Raw genomic sequence first — 19380 nt, 5'->3', positions numbered from 1 at the left:
TAAAGATAGTAATGAATAATGATAAAGGATAGATATGTTTGATTAAAACTGAGAAAATTGTTCAAACAAAAGCTTGGCTCGATGGATCGAGCATTTATTTAAAACAACAAAATTGCTGGAAAATTTAAATGCCTAGAACAGCTATAAATTCTGCCAAGCTACCCAGGGACTCGGCGTTCTCAATGTTTTCCTTTCGGATTCCACTTAAGTCTTCTATCTTTGCCTTCCCTCTGCTTTTTGTGTTGCTTGGAGGAGGAGGAGGTGGAGGGCCTCTAGATCTGGTATGATATGCTGATGAGGCCAGTATGGATGAACCAACCTATGGGGGATGGGAATAAAAAGTAAACAAAACAAAAGGTAACAAGTTAGTGGGGATCCTGAAATGTTTGCAGTATTTAAACACATATTGCGAAATATAAACTCGTATCCTAATTTGGGAGCCTCGTTGTGCCCGAGGTAGGCCTAGCGACAAATAAATTTGGAGAAATTCAAATGCCAATAAATGCCTCATTTTATAATATAAAAGTAGACGAATCCAAAAACAACACTAACATAATAATAAAACAAGTTGCTACTGGCACTGGGCCTTATTACATTTTAAGAAAAGCAATTAATCCTAATTTATTTGGTCCTAGAAGGACCTTTCTCAGATTGAATGTTCTCGTTGATCAAATCCTCCAGCTCGCGTAGGCTCATTAGTAAGAGTGCCTTCGCTAAATGTCCTTCTTCATTTCCCTCAGCGCTCTGGCAGTTGTTAACTCTCTTTCTCACTTTTCCTTCCAATTCTAACAGGCTGTATTCCAGATATTCTAGCTTTTCGCTAGTCTTGACGACCCTTTCTTTCCATTCATTGATTTGATCATCCGATGGAAGATTCCTCCACCAATCTAGCAAGAGTGAGGGTATGTTGACCATACTGAAGCTGGGGACCTCGTGCCCCATTTTTTGTAAAACAAATGGTTAGGCCTTACCCCCACCGGATTCGACTATTTATACATTTATGATCAGCATATCAGCATTTAATTCTCCAAATTAATGCACAGAACGTGGTTGCGTCCGTTGGGATTATGGAAAACCCGATAGACTTTGGATAAGGCTTATCTTAAAGGATCATTATGTGGACAACATAACTGACCCAACTAGGTTTGACCATGATGCATGCACAATTTAAACAGAGTAAGGTTTCTATGGGGTTTTAGACTGGTACCCTCAAGCGGACAACTTGAGGGGAAAGGCACGGAACCGTCGACTGCACCGCTGATCGACTGGTTTTGCCGCAAATAAGCCTTTCCGAATTTAAGGGTAGTAAATAGAAAGAGCGCAACCACTCATTAAAGCGTTGCTATAGGATTTGATACGCACGAGTGGAATATGATGTGGAGCATGATTATGCAGGAGTAAATAACATATAGGCAAGTATTTTCACGTAGAAAGAAATAAATACAGCATTTAGATAATTGGAAAGACAGTTATAAAGAAAGAAAAACAAGGAGAAAAGTCAGTTTTCAGGGTAATAAAGGAATCATAAATGCTTAAAATAGACAGTTAAATTCAAATAAGGGAGAAGGGTACGGGATAAAGCATGGTTTGACTAATTCATAAGTTCGTTATGGTAAGAGCCTAAAAATTCCCCAGCAGAGTCGCCATGCTGTCGCGCCCCCTTTTTTTCCTCCGCGTGGAGGAGTCCGGGTTTCGACATTCACGGGGTGTAATGACTTATTTCCTTTTGGGAATTGGGTATTTGAAGAGTCGCCACCTAACGAGTTAAGGTGCGCCAGGGAACCTAGAGTAATTAGCTCTTGGGTTGGTTTGTATTACCAGAGATTAGGGTAAGGGCTCGAGGTAACCTCGAGGTGAAGGTGTTAGGCACCCCTCTTGGTCCACAACTGTGGGACCCGACCGAACTTATATTTACAAATTAGTCCAAAATAAAATAAGCAGTTAAAGCAAATAATTGCAAGCAGACCATGTTGGGCATTGTATAACTCAAATAATAAAATAAGAAGTCAAACAGGTTGTATGTATAAAAAGGAAAATAAAGCTTCAAGTAAAGAGGATTTGGGGAGAGGGAGGTCCTAGGTTTGTTAGGTTATAGGATCACATCATATAGATGCCCGGTAATCACTCTTTGAAAGGGGCTACGCGTGGCATTAGCGCACCGGTCATCTTATCCATGTCTACCCTTCCCATACCCTTATTAGTCATGCAAAGCGAGTGTTGGTCACAGATTCCAATCGCATGCTGCTACCCGTCCCTTCTTAGTGGTCGCGGAGGGTGTTAGGACCTCTGCCTATGGGTGGTTCTAGACGTACCCCTAAGGTTTTAAAGGCAAAAATATGGTGACAGACAAAAACATTTAGGACTTCACATAATGGGAGAAATTAAGCGGCTCACGATTTCCTCCTCAAACAAACATACAAGCAGCACGACTCAAACACAGTTAAGGTCTTTATTAATGAAAGTCCTAAAGCAGGATTTCTAAGTGATTATGCAGAAATAGACCACTTTCAGATTCAGAAGTTATAACCTAATAGTTTCCTACAGGCATGGTATCTAGGCGCGATACATGTTTTAGTAACATATGAAAGACTTATTAGAACTGAATCAGAATTTAACCCTATAGACATGGTATCTATATTTGAAATGATTTAAGACATGGTTGTTTGAAACCCTATGAACATGATTTCTATCATGACGAAAATCCAGAACCTTAAGAACGTGATTTCTTTTTGATGCGAACGACTAGAAACGAAGTCCTTATAGGCATTATTTCTATTATGATGCAAATGAAATTAGAAGTGGAATCCTATAAGCATGGTTTTATTATGCAAAAGCAATCAGATTCAACAAGAATAAAAACCCTATGGACATGTTTTCTATCGAGTGAAGCAGGCAGATTTGAAAGTAAACCCTAAGAGCAGGATTTCAGCCCATGTTACTCCACAAAGTATACATCTACCCACCCCTTTTTACTAAGTACCCCAAATTTCTGTTTACAAATTATTACAGGCCAATAAATAATTTACATAAGTAAAAATAGAAAATCAAGAACCTATTCTATAGAAAGCCTGCAATTAGGACCAAGTTTCCCAGAAGCCTCCAATGGTCTTTCAAGCCTCATTTCCATAGACAAATCAGAGTCTAGGTGCATCAAAGTTCCCTAAGGGTCTTAAGAACCCCGGGCAATGCTTACACCTAGACTTAGTAGCCAAGCATTGGACCAGTGTAGTGTGGAAAGGCCAGCCTCAGTATGCCAGAGTTCAGAGGGTTCTCAAGAGGATCCCAAGGCAGTACACAAACTAGAGGGTGCGGAACTTATTAACTATGAATGAAGTGGAAGTGCAGGACGCAGGTTGAAAGAAAATTAATTAAAGACTGGACTTAAAAGTCTGTTTATGAAAGCAATTAATAAGGTAATAGAGGTTGCTTGAATGAAGTTGGAGTGATACACAGAGTCGAGTACTTCAGTAGTCACAGAGTCCAACTGAACTCAGTAGTCACACAGGGGTCAAGGGTTTGGGAATACACAGGCATTTGACTGCAAACGCATAACCCAAGCAAGGGTATTTGGACTGGTTTGGATATGCTCAGAAATAGTTGAAACTGGCATAATCACAAACCAATCAAGAAAAACATAGACTCATAGAGGGGGATAAGGATTTGGGATTCATAAGAATGGTAAGCACACAGTAGGTAAGGAGAACAATTTTCCAGGCATGGTTGAATCACACAAGGGAATACATGAATTAAAAGGGAGGGGAGTCACACTAGCATGCTGATAATATAGCCTGACTAGAAACATCACAACAGAACCACCAGTAAAAGCGGGCTAGAAATAAAAGAAACTGAAACAAGAAGAAAAACATGTTGTTGTTGAGGCTTTAAGTTAAACTAGGACATACCAGTGAAGATAGAAGCAAGAAGAATGAAAGAACCAAAGGGCACAGATGATTAGCCTGGGCTTGCAGCCAGCTAATAGTTGCAAATAACACAAGGAAGAAGGGAGAGACAAAGATTTTTATAAGAGATGAGTTTTTGAAAGACAAGTGCTGGTGCCTTCTTTGTGAAAGACTTAGAGTATTTATAGTTGAAAGTAGGTGGTGGAATAAGGTGAAAAATCATAGTAGTACACTAATTTAAGAACTCAGAATCAATTAATCGGAGAATCAAGGAAGTACTTCCTTAAGTTAAGGGAATTAAGATCAAACGAAAAGATTCAGTACCACATAAAGTAAAAGAACAGTGCATGATTAAATAAGGAAAGAGTCAAGGTTCGGTAAGCATAGAGTAGTCAATTAGGACCAAATTCAGAAAAAAACCTAATTAAGGAAAGACTAAGTAAAAGTACCATGGTAAATAAGGTAATGAAATTAGTTAATTTAAACAGACGAGGTAAAGCTTTTAGGGCTTTAAAAGAAGATCTTTCAATCACCATCAAATAAGCAAAATCAGAATCATTCATGAAGAGTCATGATTCTGTATATTTCACCATATAATTAGAGACGAATGAATATGAGTAGCAAACAAACACGGTCAGTTATATAGATAGGAAGAAACAAGAGATGAGCAAACACAATCATATAGGGATGATATAAGTAGGCTAAAGATTCAGCAGAACATATTCGAAGCATGGGGGACCACAAGAGATTACCAAGAATCAGGTAAACAGTCTAACACATAGAAACGAAGTATAGAAAATTATGCTAACACACAGAAAAGGAGTAGAGAAAATCATGCTAGCACACATAGAAACGAAGTAATGAAAATCTTTAAAAATTAGGGCTTTTAACAGAGTCAAGTTAAAAAGTAGTAGGAACATAAAATCGGTCAAAATAAATAAGGGAAAAAGGTTTAATCATAAGGAAATCGGTTAAAACAGGTGTAGAAAGAACTCCAAAAAAACCCTAGTTTTCAACGAAAGTAAAAACGGTTTAGAGTAGAGGATCTTTCAGAGGAAAGCTCGAGAATAAGAAAATCATAGGAGGAAACAGACTTAAAGCATGAAAATAACACGGGGTCTGAGAGATTCAGAAGAGAGTTTGGGTTTCAAAGGAAACCCAAATAGAAATCGAAAGAACCTGTTGTAACATCACAAATCGTAACACATATGGTGTGATTTTGCCCAAAATCACACCAGAGAAGCCTCGAACAATAGAATCAAAAACCCTAGGTCCCAATCGACATGGCCCAGGACCCTTGAGGGCCTCAGAGATGATGAGCAAGGCGGTGGAGTGACCATTAGAGGCTTGGGGTTTGAGAGATAGTCGCCGGAGATGACCGGAGAAGGAGGTGAGTGGAGGAGTATAGGGTTAAGTTTGAGAGAAGAGTGGAGATGAGAGAGCATCTGAAGGCGGCGGATTGAAAAAAATGATTAGGGTTAGGGGGGTGGGTTAGAATTAAAATGGAAGGGAATTATTTGGACCGTTGATCTGGGAGATCAATGGTTTGGATTCAAATGGGTAGGTGGGTTCCGGGTTTGGGTAAGGGTTAATTGGGTATGGGTCGGGTTATTAATTGTAAAATTGGGTTGGGAATTGGTGTCCGATTTGGCTATAATTGAAAGCCAAATTTGGCTATTATTTAAATAGCCAGTTTTTCCCTATTTTTAATTTTAATAAATAATAAGTAATTTCTGGAAAATAAGGTAAGGTGCCAAAAAGATTTAAAATACATAATTAACATTTTAAATATACAGGGGCCTTTATGCATATAAAACATAATTATATTTTAAAATGGGCTAACATTGTAATTATATGCAATTTAGCTTAAAAAATATTAAATGTAATTGTAAAAATACATAAAAACTACATTAGCCATATTTTGGCGTAAATATAGAAATTAAATAAATGAATTATCAAAATAATAATTTTAAAAATAATTATTGGGGATTTTATGGATAAAAGGGGAAAAAAATAAATGAATTTACACCCTTAAAATTATGGATAAAATAATTAAAGCCTTGTGCATGCTTATATATGCATATCTATGCTATTTTGAAGGCTTTTGTGCATATTTAAAATATATAGGAAAAAATTGAATATCAACAACCGCTTAGCGATAAGCTAACGTTTTTCAAAGAACTATATACATTTAGTGACCTATTACACGTGAGCAGTAATTTACAGCTAAAAATAGTATGCGCAAACCCATGGTAATATTGTACTTAATTATCTTAAAATTCTTTAGAAGTTGTAAGATACCATAATTTTAAAATTAAATCATTTGATTTTTATATATTCTTAAAGGAAGCGTTTACTACGTCTCTGCTTGTTTTATGTATGTATATTATATTCAATTTTAGTAAAAGTATTAGCAGTCTCTAATTGAGATCGAGCCAAACTTTATTAATTATGTAAGATTGTTTGACTGATTTAGTCTAAATATTTCTGTAATAGAGCAATTAAATTAGGATTTTTTACCTCCTATAGCAAAGGTTGATACCTTATTTATTTTAAATAAATACCCTTTTAAAAAATTATATTCCATAGCTACCTTTTGATTTTTATAGCCAAATATCTATTTATGGTCACCTCCTACTCTTAAGCCATAAATACGCCTCGTATTATTTTTCTCTCTCATTCTTTCAGATTTTTCTCCACCCTCTCTCTCTCTCTCAACTCCAGTCTTTCTCCATGAATACAACCACGATTCTCCCAAATACATAATTGAAACCACGATTCTCCCTGTCACGCCCCTAACCTGGGCCTGGATGTAACACGGCACTCGGTGCCTGACTACATGTGACCGAGCGAACCAACTGGATGGATGAATCAACATGTGATATCATAACATACTGAATGCAGAAGATAAACTAACACATGCTAATATATTAAAAGTCTGGATGATATAAATCAAAGTGCGGAAATACTAATACAATTCTGAAACATATTTGTAGCCAACATAGCTTAATATGAAAAGCCTGCGACTCTGTCTAAATGTTACTCTAGTCTATGAAGCCTCTAATGAAGTACTAAAAACACTGACTGTCTGAAAAAACGGAAGACTGTAAGGTAATGATAATGCCCCGCAAGAACTGGGGATCACGAAATAGCTGGTACGAGAATCCTAGCGCGTTGAATCATCAACCTGTAAATCATTACCTGCATCATGAGATGCTGGCCCTGGGCAAAAAGGGACTTCAGTACATTTGAATTGCACTGGTATGTAAAGCAACTGAAAGAAATAATTAAAAATGTTGAAACTGAAAGTAAGGTGATAACTGAGAATTGATAATTGATACTGAAATGATAGCTATTAAAACTGAACCTGAAACAATAGCTGATAACTAATAACTAAAATGATAACTGATAACTGATAGCTGAAATGATAATTGATAACTGAAATGATGACTGATAACTGATAACTGAACTGGTAACTGATAATTGAAATGATAACTGATTATTGAAATGATAACTGATAACTGATTACTGAACTGATAATTGATAACTGAAATGATAATCGTTAACTAAAATAATAACTGATAACTGAACTGAACAAAGGAAGTAAGGATATGAATACTCCCTCTTCTAAATGATGAATCACCTTTTTATCTGAATAATTAAACTGCAACCTCAGGCCCAATATATATGTGCACAAACTGCGGCCTCGGGCCCAAGTATACGTAACTGTGACCTCAGGCCCAATTATGCATAAAGCATAAACTGCGGCCTCAGGCCAAAAGATGCATAAAACATAAACTGCAGCCTCAAGCCCAAAGATGCATAAAGCATAAACTGCGGCCTCAGGCCCAAAGATGCATAAAGCATAAACTGCGGCTTTAGGCCCAAAGATGCATAAATCATAAACTGCGCCCTTAGGCCTAAATACAGGTGTTCAACATTCAGGGATTTAAAATCAGGAACTGAGAATCATACTGCAATACATGATAGCAAAATACTGAATCACACTGAGTTATATGATACTGGAATAGTGGATCACACTGAGTTACATGATACTACAATACTGGATCACACTGAGTTACATAATACTAGAATACTCAATAGGACTAGACTGAGATGTGTATTCTTGAACCGATCATGAACACTGAAACTTCAATTGTTTATGGCATACTGAGTAATCTATACTAAGACTCGGGGGCATCAAACCCAAGTCTATATTGAATACGGAATAAGCTCACAACGTTCAGAATGAAAGTCATGAACAAGTTATGAAGCTAGAGAATAGAAGTTCTACAACTATTCAAGGAACTAGGCTTAACTATATTTCTTAGGCAATTAGTAACGTCGTAAAGAAAAGTAGTGTAGCGAGAATCATTAATATTTCCAAACATAGAGAGTTAGCCTCACATACCTTAACATCCTGCTCTTGAGCGTAATACAACATTTTCCAACCCTTTCAACTCTAATCTATATCAATACAAGTCAAAGGGATTCCATATTAGCAATAATACTCATATTTTGGTTACTTAGGCATTTTTATCAAACATTCGGTGAGAATAAAGCTTCATAGTCCTTATTAATGGTGTCTCTAGACCTAATAACACATTCTCTTGCTCCTAGAGCAATTCTAAAGTCTCGAATGGCTATAATCAACATTATTCTTTATCACCCATAAGGTAAACAACACCCTTAACCAATAATGAACAATCAACACTCCAAACCTATAATCGCTCATGCTTTTCTATCAAACCCATCAACTCATGTCTCATGAACTAGGGTTTATAATCATTAAACCAATGTTAGTATCAATTAGAGGATGAAGACATTACCTTTTTGAAGTTCAATCCCCTTGAATTCGAGTTCTAGGGTCCCTTCTCTCAACAATGATGTCCCAATCGAATATCTAATGATATGGAGGGTTTACCCATGTTAATAAGATATTGGAAAGTTAAAATTAACTTAGAATCACCATTAGAACTTACCTTGGGTGGTGGAGGGACCCTTAAGGAGTTAGATTTTTGAGAGCTTTCCTTTCTAGAGCAAGTTTTTATGTTTTGGGGTTGTGGGGGACAAAATAGGGCGTAAAAAATGACTCCCCAAGTCCGCCACCGCGGCCTTGTAGGCCCGACCACTGCCCGACCGCGGTAAATAGTAGGAACACTGCCTCACGACCGCGGTTGCGGTCCGGGCGCGATGGTTGCGCACTATTCTGTAAAATGGGCGTAACTGTTTGCATAGAGCTTTATTTGGGCTCCACAATATATCATTGGAAAACTATTTTCAAAGGCGTACAACTTTCATCTTTTGAGTTTTCCCAAATTTCTTACACATTTTCACTAACTGCTGCTGGAAGACGGACCTTTTGTAAACTTAGTCGATTTCGTTTAATCTTATGCACTTCACTCTCCATCTTGATTCCGAAACAACTATTTTCACCAATAATCATCCCTCTAGGACTTCATATCTCTAAAATATAAAAATTAATATCCATTTAACATATCCATACCTAGTCCGAATGTACGGGGTGTTACATTATCTCCCCCTTGGGATCATTTGTCCTCGAATGATTGTCCTGACATTAACTTCTGCTAACTTTGAACCTTAAACGGGTCAGGCGGAAACATGAAATTTCATTAACACTTGCGTACTAAACTAATTGAATACATGATTACTGAACTGTTGAGATACTAAACTGAATGACTACTGCATTGACTGAATGTTGGTCTACCATGGATACGTGAATATTGAATTAACATAGGTATATGAATATTGAACTGGCATGAATATTTGAGTAATTTGAGTACTAAGCTGGCATGAATGTCTAAGTATTGGACTAACATGAGGAGTTGAGTATTGAACTGACATGAGTATCTGAGTACTGAACTGACATGAGTATCTAAGTACTGGAAACTTGAATATTATAACATGACACGTGAAATACTGGTTGTACCGCCACTAATTATGGTGGCAACTCCAACTCATAAGCTAATTGACCGACCATTCGAAAGAATCTATATGGCCCAATATAGCAAGGACTATGCTTCCCCTTCTTCCCAAATCTCATAACGCTTTTCATAAGCGAAACGTTCAGAAACACCCAGTCATCAACTTGAAACTCTAGGTCTCTATGCCGCACGCTCGAATAGGACTTTTGGCGGCTCTGAGTTTTCTTCAAAAGATCTTGAATGAACTTAACTTTCTCCCATACCAAGCGAACCAACCAATTGGTGATCTACACCTTCGCCTATACAGAGCTTCGTATGGTGCCATCTTCATACTATAGTGGTAGGTTATTATTAGCAAGGTCAATGAGAGGTATGTGATCATCACAATTACTTTTAACATCAAGGACATATCCTCAACTGTTTGAATAATGCGCTCTGCCTGGCTATCTTTTTGAGGATGAAAAACTTGTGCCTAATCCTTTTCTGAAAGGACTTCTAAAATTTCATTTTAAACTGGGCACCACAGACCCAAATGACAGACAACGGAGTCCCATGCAATCAGATAATTTCCTGAATATACAACTTGGTATAATCTTCTAATGAATCTGTAGTCTTTACTGGCAAGGAATGTGCTGACTTGGTAAGTTGATTTACAATCATCCAATCAAATTATGCTTTTAAAATAAGCAAGATAATCCCGTTATAAATTTGATATTTACAATTTCCACTCAAATTATGTGTATTCTGTGATAAAACACTAGGCTTTCTGCTGCTCGACTTTCACTTGCTGGCAATTCGGACAATTGGCCGCAAATTCTGCGACGTTCTTTTTCATGTCGTTCAACCAATAAATATCCTTGGTCATGATGCATATTTGGGAAACCTATATGGAAAGAATACCTGGAATTATGGGCTTCTAACATGATCTTCCCTCTTTAAGTCCATCTATGCCGGAACACATAATCTGTCTTGGTACCTCGAAGTACCATCATCTCCCCCTTATTCAAAAGCCATCATCTTATACTTGTGAATCTCCTCTTTCAACTGCAACACGTAGGGATCATCTAATTGTTTCCCCATCTTTTCGGCTACTAAGGGGGGACAAGTCCTGTTCTAGACAATAACTCCGTCATCTTCGTAGTCCAAAATCGAACTCCTATCTTGGATAAGTGGTGAACTTCTTTCACCCTAGTCCTCTTGTCTGCCTCAATCATGAGCTATACTTCCCATACTTGACTATCTTTTTAAGGTACTTCCTGAAAACACTTATAGCATTATTGTGAACTAGTCTTTGACATGTACTCTAAGCTTTAGAGTCCCGTGCAATGGCACTACCCTCATAACACATAAATAGGCATGATTTTACAGCTTTTATGTGATCACTTTATATCAATAACTAAGCTCGGTGATCATTCTACTCTCTTTGTATTTCTTACACATGCTAGGCATAATCCCTGTGGTAATTATATAATTTTCCCTCATTACCGAACCGATATTCTTCTTCATATCCTATACTAACTATTCGGGTTTCAAATCTCTAACTGGACTTACAGAAAATTTTCACATCACCCCTTAGACCAAAGGTCATATACTTGTGGATCCTTCTCTTTTTGTTGGGATCCAAATAACTTTCCTTATTCTCTTAAATTCTTTCCACCCTATGTCAATGACAACGCATCTTCCAACTTACTTCTAAAAAATCTTTCTTACTAGGAAAAACTAAATTATTCACTTAACGGAAAGCTAATGTATTCACAACTATCAAATAAAATCTTAATAATTTAACTCTGCTCACACTGTCAATCCTGGAGAAACCACATTACGATAATTCCTAAAGGTTATTCTTTTATAGTTTGTGCTCTCACTGCTAGCAATTTTTTTTCCACTGCCATTGTACTTCGAGTTTAACTTAAACTCTTTGGGTTCTAACAAACGTTGGGTATTTCAAACTGTCATCCACTCACTAGAGTTAACCTGGCTAAGTGAATCAAATTGTACCTCTACTAGCTCTGCTGAAATTGCTAATTCACTGTATCAACTCAAAACTTACTTATTGTTCTTTTACTAACCACCTGCTACCATCATGTTTTCTTGCTCTGCGTTGAATAACTAAAGTGAAGCATAAGATTATTCTAACATCCCTCACCATCCGGCCCTGTTCTACGGTCGCATACTATCCCCCCCCCCCCCCTTTTTCTTCTAAACTATGTACATGGATCATACTTAGGGAATTCATCTGCCTTAAATGAAATTAGAAAATCTAACCCCAAATTTTCTATACAATACTAAATCATGTCATACTATAAACATCCTGGGTAATCATTTAGTCACATAACCTAAGGGGGAACTGCCATTTCTTTTATCTTACATCAATAGCTGCTTCTTATAGAAACTTACTAATGTGGTACATTTAGTTCTGATTTGAATAAATATGAACAACTTAAAATCGTTCCCTGAAATTCACTTTTGGCTGCTCTTGGTTCTCATTGCATACATCATATCTTCTAGTCATTTGCATGAGTTCTACGAAAAATACATCTCTAATAATAACAAGCGTTGTTGACTCCTAGTTATTTTAACCTTAGGCTCTTTTCTGTCCAAACTATAGTGATCAATTTTAGGGTCTGACATCTGAACTATCATCATCCAACTTGTGGCTCCATTTCCAAAAATTAAATGAAGTTCTTCTAGGAGGTAAAACACATATAAATACACTACCATGCACAAACTTATCTTTCAAAGTATAACATTATCTGATAAATCACTTCCCGCGCCCTCCAGTGAGTCTTGATCTTAATCCGAACCTAAAATATGCGAAGATTTCACCATGATCATTGTTACTTACATTTTCTTTTAGCACCCATAGGCATCATTGTATACTCACCAGTCACCAGGATTTTGATACACTGAAAATTAGATATTTGGTAAACATATAACTGAATACTGGAGTACAGAATAACCACAACTTGCTAATTGAAATACTGTATAACTGGTAATTGAGGTAAATTGATAAACATAAGACATGATAATTGCTTTTGTACTTTCTGATAAGGTTATGCTCTAATCTAACTACTATCCATTGCATCCCACTTTTACATCCTCTCAAGTCTCATATTTACCCATCTGTACTCCATAATTATACCCCAATGGGCAATTATCCTCTCTAGGACCTTAGGTTTCTGCTGTGCGTCGCTTGGGCATCCAATACGTTTGGAATTCGATAGGAAGAGAAGGTTAACTATTTCTTAAAGCTTCATGGCACGATCTAGAGTAGAAAGAAATGAGACAATCCTGGATGTCTTGGTAGTTAACCATTTATATGAGTGGCCGGTACACACATATAAAAGAAACTCCACTAGACACGGCTTCATAGACTCCCTAGGACTCGTGAACCTAGTATTCTGATACCAAGCTTTGTCACGCTCCGAACCTGAGCCTATACGTAACACGGCACTCGGTGCCTGACTACATGTGACCGAGCGAACCAACTGGTTGGTTGAATCAACATGTGATATCATAACATAGTGAATGCAAAATATAAACTAACACATGCTGATATATTGAAAGTCTGGATGATATAAATCAATGTGCGGAAATACTAATACAATTCTGAAACATATTTGTAGCCAACATAGCTTAATATGAAAATCTTGAGACTCTGTCTAACTGTTACTCTAGTCTATGAAGCCTCTAATGAAGTAGTAAAAACACTGACTCTCTGAAAATACTGAAGACTGTAAGGTAATGATAATGCCCCGCAAGAACTGGAGATCACCAAATAGCTAGTACGAGAATCCTAGCGCGCTGAATCATCAACCTGTAAATCATTACCTACATCGTGAGATGCAGGCCCCGGGCAAAAGGGACGTCAGTACATTTGAATTGCACTGGTATCTAAAATAACTGAAAGAAAGAACTAAAAATGCTGAAACTAAAACTAAGCTGATAATTGAGAATTGATAATTGATACTGAAATGATAACTATTGAAACTAAAACTGAAACAATAGCTTATCACTAATAAATAAAATGATAACTGATTACTGATAACAGAAATGATAATTGATAACTGAACTGATAACTGATAAGTGAAATGATAACTGATAATTGAAATGATAGGTGATAACTGAACTGATAACTGATAATTGATAAATGAACTGAACAAAGGAAGTAAGGATATGAATACTCCCTCTTTTGAATGATGAACCATCAGTTTATCTGAATAATTAAACTGCGGCCTCAGGCCCAATATATATGTGCACAAAATGCAGCCTCGGGCCTAAGTATACATATAATAACTACGGCCTCAGGCCCAAAGATGCATAAAGCATGAACTGCGGCCTCAAGCCCAAAGATGCATAAAGGATAAACTGCGGCCTCATGCCCAAATACAGGTGTTCAACATTCATGGATCTAAAATCAGGAAATGAGAATCATACTGCAATACATGATAGTGAATTACTGAATCACGATGAGTTACATGATATTGGAATAATGGAACACACTTAGTTACATGATACTAGAATACTGGATCACACTGAGTTACATAATACTGGAATACTGAATAGGATTAAACTGAAATGTGTATTCTTGAACTTATCATGAACACTGAAACTTCAATTGTTTATGGCATACTGAGTAATCTATACTAATACTCGAGGGCATCAAACCCAAGTCTATTTTGAGTACGCACTGAGCTCACAATGCTTAGAATGAATGTCATGAACGAGTTATGAAGCTAGAGAATAGAAGTTCTGCAACTATTCAAGGAACTAGGCTTAACTATATTTCTTAGGCAATTAGTAACGTCGTAAAGAAACATAGTGTAGGGAGAATCATTATTATTCCCAAACATAGAGAGTTAGCCTCACAAACCTTACCTTCCTGCTATTGACTGTAATACAATGTTTGCCAAACCTTTCAACTTTAACCTATATCAATACAAGTCAAAGGGATTCGATATTAGCAATAATACTCATATTTTAGTTACTTAGGCATTTTATCAAACACTTGGTGAGAATAAAGCTTCATAGTCCTTATTAATGGATATAATCAACATTATTCTTTATCACCCATAAGGTAAACAACACCCTTAACCAATAATCAAATCAACACCCCAAACCTATAATCGTTCATGATTTTCTATCAAACCCATCAACTCATGTCTCATGAACTAGGGTTTATAATCATTAAGCCATAGTTAGAATCAATTAGAGGGTGAAGACATTACCTTTTTGAAGTTCAATCCCCTTGAATTCGAGCTCTAGGGTTCGTTCTCTCAATAATGATGTCCCAATCGAATATCTAATGATATGGAGGGTTTACCCATGTTAATAATATGTTGTGAAATTAAAATTAACTTAGAATCACCATTTCTGACGAACCGACCCATCGTCACGTGAGTTACCGCCCTGTTTCCCCCATTTTCTGCTTCCTTATGTTTTATTATAAGAGTCTTGAGTGAATGAGCCGATTTGGATTGGTTTTGGATGGAAATGAGACATATAGTCTCTTTAAGGAAGGTTTGTATTGGAAAAGTCAACCGGATATTGACTTGTGAGTTAGAGGGCTCGGATGTGATTTCTGGTGATTTGGTTAGCTTCGGGGGATGATTTGTGACTTAGGAGTGTGATCGGAATTGATTTTGGAGGTCCGGTGTAGAATTAGGCTTGAATTGGCGAAGTTAGTATTTTGGCGAATTCCGATTGATAAGTGACATTTTGATTCGAGGGTCGGAATGGGATTCCGAGAGTTGCTGTATCTTTGTTAGGCGATTTTGGAGGTGTGTGCAAAACTTCAGGTCATTCGGAGGTGTTTTGGTCGGGTTTTTGATCAAATGCGTAATTCGGAAGTTTTAGAAGAACACAGGCTTGAATTCGATGTAATTTGATGGTTTTGGTGTTGTTTATGGTGTTTGATGGTTGAAGCAAGTGTGAATTATGTGTTAGGATGGGTTGGATCTTTTGGTTGAGGTCCCGGGGGCCTCAGGGTGATTTCGGATGGCCATCAGGATGATTTTGGACTTGATAAGATTGCTGTTTAGCTGGTATCTGGTATTTCCGCATCTGCGGAAATGGAACCGCAGATGCGGTGGCGCAGGTGCGGAAGAAAGGTCGCAGGTATGGTCATTGGCTGGGATGGAAGGATCCACAGATGCGGTAGGGAGAGCCGCATCTGCGAGGCTGCACATGCGGTAGAATAGTCGCTGGTGCGCAAAGGTGAGGCCTTGGTGCTTCCGTAGAAGCGGACAAGTATCCGCAGAAGCGGGGTCCGCATATGCGGATAGGGGGCCGCAGAAGCGGTTGTTGGTTTAATGAAGATCCGCAGAAGCGGAATTATAACCGCAGAAGCGGTAGCCGCAAGTGCGGAAATGGAACCGCAGATGCGAAAATCACTGTTCTCAGAAGGGTTTTAAAGCTCATTTTGTTCCGCGAGCTTAACTCCATTTTCACCATTTTTGATCGACCTTGAGAGCTCTTGGACGGGATTTGAAGGGGGTTTCGACTAGGTGTGATTGGAGGTGAGTTCCTTGGCCTCAATACATGAATTAATCGTAGAAATTCTTCAAAAGAGGGAAAAGCTAGGGCTTGGGAATTTGGCATTTCAAAGTGGAATTGGAGGGGTCAAATGGACTACGATTTTGGTAATTTTGATATGTATAGACTCGTGGCGAGATAGGAATCCATTGATGTTAATTTTTTGATTTTTCGAGAAGTGGGCCCGGGGCTCGGGTTTTGCCAATTTCGTGAATTTCGATATTTCTCGAGTCTTTTCGATTGAGTTATGTTCCCTTAGCCTATTGTAAAGTATTCGTTGTGGTTTTGACCAGATTCGACGCGCGAGGAGGTCGATTTGCGAGGCAAGGGCATAGCGAGCTAGGATTTTGGCCGGCTTGAGGTGAGTAATGATAGTAAATTATATCCTGAGGGTTTGAAACCCCGGATTTGCACAACGTAGTGCTATATTGAGGTGAAACACGCGCTTAATGGTGAGCGCGAGGTTGTTTACTGTTGGGGATTATGACTTGGTCTATCCCGTTTGATATTTTTCTGAGTATTTGATTAAGCTGCTTTGTTTATCATCATGATTTGGGCTAGTTGCCATGTTTGGGGCCTCGTGCCGACTTGTAGAATCCTTAGGGGTATTATGACTGATTTTCCTCACTTTACTTAGTACAAATCATATCCTCAGTCATGTTTCTAATTGATTAAACAATGTGAACCATTTTTATAAGTGTTAATCCTAAATGAGGGAAGATATGTGGGCTGAGAACCCTACCCTATACTATTGTGTCCTAAAATGACAGAGAGGGGTTGAGAACCCAACAGTGAGGATATTATACATATTATGGATCGGGCTGCACGCCGCAGCAAATACTCATATGGATCGGGCTGCACGCCGCAGCAATATTGCGCTTGGGCTGTAGGAGCCCCTCCGGAGTCTGTACCCCCACAGTGAGCGCGGATAACCATATGGATCGGGCTGCACGCCGCAGCGATGGAACGGGCTGCACGCCGCAGCGAGATATGGATCGGACTGCTCGCCGTAGTGGTTATTATATTCTGGGAGTAATCTGAGTTACTGTACTGAGCGGTTGATACTGGGCCCAAGGGGGAGTTTTACTATATACCACTTATTAGTTGTTTTACCTGATTTACCTGCCTTTAAAACAGAGATTTCACATGATTTTACAGATTTTACTGCATTAAGTGATTTACTGTCTGATATAGAACTGCATTGTGCTGTTATGTGTTTTCTTAAATTCATCTATTATTTATTATTATTACTCACTGGGTCGGAGCACTCACATTACTCCCTGCACCATGTGTGCAGATTCAGGCATAGCAGAGTCCGTTCCTGAGCACTGATATCCTTGTCCAGATTAGGCAGCGAGTTCGGAGCTTCAAGGTAGCTGTTGGCGTCGGCAACCCCCTTGACTCCATCCTGTTTGATATTATTTCAGTTATTCCAGACTTCTGTATCAGATATTCTGTTTGTAGACTTATAGAATTTGTGTAGTAGCTCATGACTTGTGACACCCCGGTTTGGGTTGTGTCGGGATGGTTTCTACTGTTATATTCTATACTTCCGCGGATTATTGTTATTAAATAATGCTTTAGAATTGTTTAATGGTAATTAACTACTTAAAACAGGTGTTGGCATTGTTCTGGCTTGCCTTGTCTTCACGAGAAGCGCCATCACGGTCGGGTTTAGGATTTGGGCGTGACAAGTTGGTATCAGAGCCTAGGTTACTAGGTCTCACGAGTCATGAGCTGGTTTAGTAGAGTCTCGCGGATCGGTATGGAGACGTCTGTACTTATCCTCGAGAGGCTGCAGAACCTTTTAGGAAAACTTCACATTCTTGGAATTCTTGTCGTGCGAACTTGTTGATCCGAGTACTAAACTCCTCTTTGTTCCATTCTCTCATAGAAGGTGAGGACACGAGCTACCGGACGTGGCGGACGACCCCCAGTACCACCCACTGAGACCACCAGAGGTCGTCGACGCAGTCGTGGTCGTGGTAGAGGCAGAGCAGCAGGGGCAGAACCTGTGGACCCTCCAGTTGCCCTAGCTCAGGATCAGGCTCCAGCAGCACCAGTTCAGGCACCAGCTGTGCCCATAGTGATTCCTGGCCTCCAGGAGACAATATCTCAGATCTTGACGGTGTGCACGGGCCTGGATGAAAAGTCTGGATGTATAAATCAAAGTGCGGAAATACTAATACAATTCTGAAATATATTTGTAGCCAACATAGCTTAATATGAAAAGCTTGCGACTCTGTCTAACTGTTACTCTAGTCTATGAAGCCTCTAATGAAGTACTAAAAACACTGACTGTCTGAAAATACTGAAGACTGTAAGGTAGTGGTAATACCCCGCAAGAATTGGGGATCACCAAATAGCTGGTATGAGAATCCTTGCGCGCTGAATCATCAACCTGTAAATCATTATCTGCATCGTGAGATGCAGGCCCCGGACAAAAAGGGACGTTAGTACATTTGAATTGCACTGGTATGTAAAGCAACTGAAAGAAATAATTAAAAATGCTGAAACTGAAACTAAGCTGATAACTGAGAATTGATAATTGATACTGAAATGATAACTATTGAAACTGAAACTGAAACGATAGCTGATAAATGATAACTAAAATGATAACTGATAACTGATAACTGAAATGATAATTGATAACTGAAATGATGACTGATAACTGATAACTGAACTGATAACTGATAATTGAAATGATAAATGATAACTGATAACTGAAATGATAACTGATAACTGAACTGAACAAAGGAAGTAAGAATATGAATACTCCCTCTTCTAAATGACGAACCACCTGTTTATCTGAATAATTAAACTGCAGCCTCAAGCCCAATATATGTGCACAAACTGTGGCCTCGGGCCCAAGTATACGTATACATAACTGCGGCCTCAGTCCCAAAGATGCATAAAGCATAAACTGCGGCCTCAGACCTAAATATGCATAAAGCATAAACTGCGGCCTCAGGCCCAAAGATGCATAAAGCATAAACTGCAGC

This window comes from Nicotiana attenuata, unplaced genomic scaffold (assembly GCF_001879085.1).
Source record: "Nicotiana attenuata strain UT unplaced genomic scaffold, NIATTr2, whole genome shotgun sequence".
In the NCBI taxonomy this organism is placed as follows: domain Eukaryota; kingdom Viridiplantae; phylum Streptophyta; class Magnoliopsida; order Solanales; family Solanaceae; genus Nicotiana; species Nicotiana attenuata.
Note: the sequence above shows the minus strand (reverse complement) of the source record.